We start from the raw sequence: 7,128 nt of genomic DNA, 5'->3' as shown, positions 1-7,128 counted from the left end.
CAACAGACGCGTATTTTGTCCATATTTCATCCATTTGGGTCGGCCAGGTGGACGGGTGTGTCCGCTTTTTGATTTGGGTCGATTGATGCGCCTAACGACAGGCAACAGACGCATGTTTTGTCCACCTTTCATTCATTTGGGTCGGCCAGGTGGACAGGCGTGTCCGCCTTTTGATTTGGGTCGACTGGTGCGCCCAACAAGACGCAACAGACACGTATTTTATCCACTTTTCGTCCATTTGAATCGGTCAGGTGGACGGACATGTCCGCCTTTTGATTTGGGTCGACTGGTGCGCCCAACGTGACGCAGACCCATCTATGCCGGCGTCCAAAGAAAAAATGTGAATGATAAACATGTGGCGGAAATGAACATAATACTTAAACATTAACTAAACAATAACAAAACTCCACGTCCGCACGTTGCCCTAGGCATTCACCTTGCACTTTTAGTAAAATTCACTCATTTTGCTTTGTATGTAGTCTCTATATTAGAATCTTTATATAAAAACTTATACTCCCTCCTTTCCGGTTTATAGAGCTCAATTCAAAAATCTCACCAACCAAGGTAGATGGTGAGTGGTGGAATATTTTTTATAGTTTGCAAAAATACTTAATTAATGCTTTTGTTTTTTCAAAAAATCATGTTCACCAATGTATTAATTGCAATATATGCATGCATAAAATACATGCATTGGTCAATTTTCTCTTAATATTTGCATGTAATAATTTAATGCACTTTGAAGTCTGAACATGTGATGGGAAACAATCAAATTAAATATTATAAAAAAATTGAAATAAGTCCTATAAACTGGAAAGGAGGGAGTATTTAGGAACGGAGGGGTATCTTGATGATAGTTGAAAAATGATGTTCATAATTGCCATTGTACCTTGCACGCACCGACACAGGAAAACAACGTGTCCATGATTATTATTGTGGGTGGGAAAGCTACTTGCGCGTCAGACTGACTAAGATAGAAAAAATCACGTACGCGAGCTGCAAGAAGCCCTGGCCTGTGGGTGCGTCAGTGCGTGTGTGTGATGCAACACGCGACTGAGACTGCAAACCGCGTACCAAGCTACCGGGTCGTTGGGCTGTTGGTTTACTACTCGAGATTTCAACTGGTGTTAGGTCAGGGGCTTGGCTTATGAATACAACTCGTCAGCTAACACGTACGCCGACACAGAAACACGTGATTAATCCACAAAAAGAACACGCTCCAGTACACGCGTGACGCATTTGGAGCAGCAGTTTCGAACCGGAGCAATCTAAATCTAGCCTTGTGCTGATGTGCCATATTAGTAGTGGTAAGTGGTCAGTGGGAGTAGCACACTCCAGTTCGGTGACTAGCATTATCATAGTCCATCGATGGCTAATTATTTTCTTTGGGGTACCTGATTGCTACTAATTCAGCTCTGCAGTAGTTAGATGTGTTTTTAAGGCAGTTAGAGTAGATTATACCGTATGTGTTTACCTGTTGGTGTTCGCAAGAAAACTCATAAGAGCATCTTCAATAGATGATGTAGATGCAAAAATAATTAAATTTTATATCTCTGAGGCCTCAAAACCCTCTCTAACAGATGATTTAGATGTAAAAAATTACATCCCTACCTCCAGGAGATGTAAAAACGGCGGTTGCGCGTCAACTGCTCAACTGCCTTCATTTGGCTACCGACCGACTACCCCCCACCCGCTTGATGGCTGTCTAACTCCGCCGCTATCGGATTATCCCAAACTCGTCTCCGTCGCTTGCCCGCCCACCTTCAACCCCGCTACGACCCCGCCCGCCTGTCCCCCGTCGCCTGTCTCGCCGGAGTAGCGACGGCCGCAGCCACATATTCAAAGATTCGCCGGAGGTCGGCTGCTGCAATGCCCTTGACGGCCAGGTGGGCTGGACTTTTAGCTAGCCTCGAACCACCGTCGGAGCTAGGGGAGGCGCGCCACACCGCTCGCCCCGACGGCTGCCCGCCTCGGCCGTTCTTCCCGCCGCGCAACGCCGCCCACCCACGCGCGGAGCTGCCGCCATGTTCTCTGCAATGTCGCGGCCGTTTGTAGGTGTTCTGCACCTGTCGGCCGCACAAGCCGCCGCCGAACGGCTGCCCCACCTGCCGCCGTCCGATTTCTTCCACCTCGCACGGAAGGTGTTTGACAAATTCTCCTAGGTAAAAATTGTGCAAACTTCAAGGTTGTTTTATCGGGGTTGAAGATGTAGTTTGACGATGATTTTCGTATTGTAGATGAGCTTGTGCGACTTCTCTTTCGTGGAAGATTCCTCGTAGGATGAGGAATTTGGTTTGATCGAAGAAGAGGACATCGCTATGCTAGTGTCGATGCATAAGAGGAAGAAGTGATGCGGAGCATCCCAAGGTCATCCCCATGGACCTACCATCGTCTCACCAAGTGCCTATCGGGTCCATGACTCGATCACGTGCAAGAGCCCTTGAAACCGAGGTGACATCTCTCCTCTCACAATTCCACTCCGATGCACATGAAGCATGGCTACTACCTCATATGGATACATTATGCATACTCAGGTACAAATGAAGAATCTAAGGAGCAAGGACAAGAAGAAGAGGAAGATGGACGAGAAAACGGAGAAGAAGAAGAGCTGCAGGAAATTTCCCAGCCACCGGACGACCGTTCGAGACCGGACGTCCGGCGCCTGAAGCGTCAGCCGAGCTCCAGCCAGCGGACGTCTGGCCCAGACCGGACGACCGGTGCCCCTGCACCCGAAGCGAACGAGCGGACGTCCGGTCCGGACCGGACGACCGGCGCCCTAGCACCCGAGACAACATCAGCGGAAGTCCGGAGCCTCCGGACGTCCGGCACCCCATCACAGAGCAGAACCAGCGAACGACCGGAGGACACCGGACGTCCGGCAGCTCCTGAGACACCGGACGACCGGTCCCCAGCGGACGTCCGGTACCTGGCTGCGTCCAGATTCGGGCCCGAGGCCCATGTACCCCTTCACTTCGCCCCTTTTTGCACTAAGACTATAAATAGACCCCCCATTCATCCTAGCTAGGGTTAGCATTGGTTTAGCTCATATTTCGAGATAGAGCTTCGCTCATCCATACCGATCTCCTCCTCGAGAGAGACTGCGGCCCCTCTTCGGAGAAGATCAACTTGGATTCAAGACCCCCTCTTGGGCGGCCCCATCAAGACCTCCTTCTAGGAGAAGAACCAGTTACTTGTATCGTCCTTTGTTGACCTTGGATCATCGTGTATCTGTTTGTGTTTCGGGGATCTAGCACATGTGTAATCGAATCTTGTTGGTTTGAGTGATTCTCTCGTGTTTTCCCTCGTGAATTCCCCTCGTGTTCTTCATGTTCCCCGTAGGGATCTGCTCCTTTCGTGAAAGATCGGCCATCTAGGGTTCCACCCTACATCATCTTGGTATCATGAGCAAGGTTGATCACGATTTCGGAGCCCCCTCTTCGTTTTTCTAGCTTGATTTTGTTGTTTTTCGTCCTAATCCGAAAATCCCCACAAAAATAGCCCCAAAATTTTTTCTTGTGTTTTGTGAGTTTTGATGATGTTTTGTTGGTTTTGATCCGTGAATTTGTTGCGTTGCAAGTAGATCTAGCCTTCCCCCACCATCTCCACCTCGAAATCCCTCCCAAATTCCCCATATTCCCCCCAAAAATCACCTCCCGGATCTAGAATCTCACGTTGACCCCGACCACCGGACGACCGTCACATCACCGGACGTCCGTCGACCCAGGAAGCACCGGACGTCCGACCCGACCGGACAACCGGCGACCGGACTTCCGTCCACTACCGGACGACCGCTACTTCCACCACTTCATCCGCTACACCACCATCGACTTTCCGCACTCTTTGACATTATCCCAACCCACACCACCACCTAACCGCCACCTCCTCCGACGATTTTGGTCGCCTTTGGTTTTGAGAATTTGAGTTGCGGTACCGTATCCTTTTGTGTTTCGGCTATCTAGGTATGGTTTGACATCGACATCACCGCCGCTCATTTTCGCCACGGACGTGTCAAGAACACCGACCACCTCGACTACGACTTGGTATTCGTGCCACCATTTTGACACCATACCGGAAGCCAGACCGGTAACCTCATCTTGGTATTGGACATATCACTCTTGCCATCACATTGTTACCCATCATCGCCTTACTCCTTTGCGTCGCTTACCCATCGAGACTAGCCATTGAGTATTACCGACAACGAGACTTGTGCACATTAGTGATCATACTTCCCATAGCATACATACATACATCATTGTTGCCTATATTGGTATCATCTCTTGTGTCACTAAGTTGTCATCGCATACTCACTTGCTATCTTGGTTTGTCAAGCATCGCATAAGAAAAGAGCTCAAACATCAAAGAGCCATCCAAGCTTTTAAGCAAAGAGGAAAGATAAGCAAAGAGCTTTTAAGCAAGAACCATAGCATCATACAACATTAAGTTTGTCATACTCGATCATCTTGGATCATATCATAGCAACACCTCGCATAAAACATATTTGGATAGAAGTCGTTGCATTTTTGCTAAGTAGGTTGTGCACAAGTTCTTGTATCCGCCTATCGTGCAATCGTGCTAGCGTCTCTCTAGTGTTGTGCAACAAGAGCATTTTTGTGGATTCCACATTTTGGCTCAACCTTGGTTGCTCAACCCCACTTATCTTTTTGCGTGTGTGTTTCTGTGTACCGTATATGCTTGGTCTACTTGTTACATTGCATCTTGCGAATCTTTTCCAACATTATTGAATCTTGCTTACATTCACATTAAAAATTGTTCCACCATCCTAACCAAGCTCCACCAAAAGCTTTTACTTGTGTAGGTGTGAGAACCGACAAGAATTGGTACCAATTGTGCTATTTCCTTGTTACACATTGGAGTCATCTTTGATCCATTGTCAACATCGGTCAAGGTACATTTGATATTGGTTCTTCCCTTTTTTCCACTCACATTTGTCTTGGAATGATGGATAGGCCAAGTACTTCTACCAACCCGCTCTTCATGGAGCAAGACAACGACATGAACTCCTTCGTCACCAATAGTCACCTCTTTGGTGCGCAGCATGCTTTACATCAAGAGCAACAAGCTATGAGTGAACGCATCGACAATCTTGCCACCGACTTACGACTTTCCGAGCAATGTACAAGGGACTACTTTGACAACAAGCTCGACGATCACAAGCAAGAGAATGATGCAAGGATGGACGAGATCCGCGCTTTGTTGCTCAACCGCTCTTCTTCCACTTCAAGAAGGAGCCGTTCAAGTCGACACTCCGACGACACCATCTCCGGTTCAAGTACACCGACATCGAACACTCGCCGCGCGCAACGAGTGTCAAGCAAACCTCAATCCACTTCGAGACACCGACTCGCAAGAACATCGACAACGTCAAGCCGAACAAGCCTTTGCGCTAGCCCGAGAACGGCATCGCCAACGTCAACACGAACAAGAGGAGCGAGCGCGACAACATCAAGATGCACAAGACGCCGAGGCGGAATGCCAAGAACAACAACTACGTGAAGCTCAAGCACTTGAAGCGCAACGTGCCCTTCATGAATCAAGTCGTGCCGTAGCCAACCGAGGCCGACAAGCTCGACTACATCGAGAAGCACTTCGCGATGAAGCTCAAGAAAGAATTTACCAAAGATGTGTGCGTCAACAAGCTCCTCGTCAAGATAGACAAGCGCCTCGTCAAGATAGACAAGCTCCCCCTCAAGCTCGCCAAGACCATCAAGTTCATCAAGAGCATGAAAACAATGGGAATCCTCCGCGGCAAGAGCTACACGAGGTTGACAACCCTCCGCGTCAAGAGTACCACGAGTTGGACAATCATCTACAACATGGGCGTCATCATCCCCGACCCCAACACAATGAAGAGCAACGCTACGGCAAGCTCAAGTTCACCATGCCCAAGTTCAACGGAAGCAACGATCCCGAAGAATACCTTTCATGGGCATTGAAAGTTGACAAGATCTTTCGTTTGCACAATTATGAAGAAGAGAAGAAGATCGCGATGGCATCCCTTGAGTTCCAAGACTATGTCCTCATTTGGTGGGAACAAGTCATTGGGCGCCGCGAGGCAAGAGGTGAACCACCTATCACTACTTGGGCACAAATGAAGGATGTCATGAGAGCACGCTTCGTGCCTACCTACTACAACCGCGACCTCTTCAAAAAACTCCAACAACTCAAGCAAGGAACCAAGAGCGTTGAAGAATACTACAAGGAGATGGAGATTGCAATGATAAGAGCCAATGTGACGGAAGATGATGAGCAAACTATGGCACATTTATTGAATGGACTCAATCATCCCATCAAGAAGATCGCCGACTTCCAACCATACTCAAATCTCATTGAGCTCGTGCACCAAGCTACCAAAGTGGAACGCCAAGTGCAAGATGACTTCAAGTACGCCAAGTTCTCATCCAAGTTCTACGGCTTCTCCAATAACCAAGCTTCAACGACTCCAACGCCGACTACAAGAACGTCTACTTCCAACATCGACAAGCCGACTTCCAAGAAAGCTTCGTCAACTACAAGTCATCCTCCTACGAGCAACTTCAAGCCGAGAGCTTCATCTTCATCTACCCCAACCGATGAGACCGTCAAGATGAGTTCCCTCAAGTGTTTCACTTGCGGAGGCCGAGGCCACAAGTCCTATGAGTGCACCAACAAGCGCACAATGATCTTCAACGACGATGGCACTTATGATTCCATGAACAAAGGAGAAATGGAAGCCCTTGAGCAAGTGGCCATGCACCGCCAAGTGAACAATGAAGAAGAACAAGTCTTTTATGATGAAGATTCAAGCCCCGCTCTTGTTGTATCCAAGGTCTTGACTCTTCAACATCAACAAGACGAAGATCAAAGATGCCATATCTTTCACACCAAGGCCGGAATCAATGGACGATCCGTCAAGGTCATCATCGATGGAGGGAGTTGCCACAACTTAGCAAGTGAAGAACTATGCTCCAAGCTCCAATTGGTCAAGATGAAGCACCCTCACCCCTACAAGGTTCAATGGCTAAGCGACACCGGCACCATACAAGTCGAGCATAGAGTACAAGTCTCTTTCAAGATCGGCGCCTATGAAGACACATTGGAATGTGATGTCCTTCCGATGACCGTTTGCCACCT

The sequence above is a fragment of the Triticum aestivum genome, chromosome 5A (genome assembly GCF_018294505.1).
Source record: "Triticum aestivum cultivar Chinese Spring chromosome 5A, IWGSC CS RefSeq v2.1, whole genome shotgun sequence".
NCBI lineage: Eukaryota > Viridiplantae > Streptophyta > Magnoliopsida > Poales > Poaceae > Triticum > Triticum aestivum.
The sequence above is the reverse complement of the archived record's forward strand: the minus strand, read 5'-3'. Positions refer to the sequence as shown.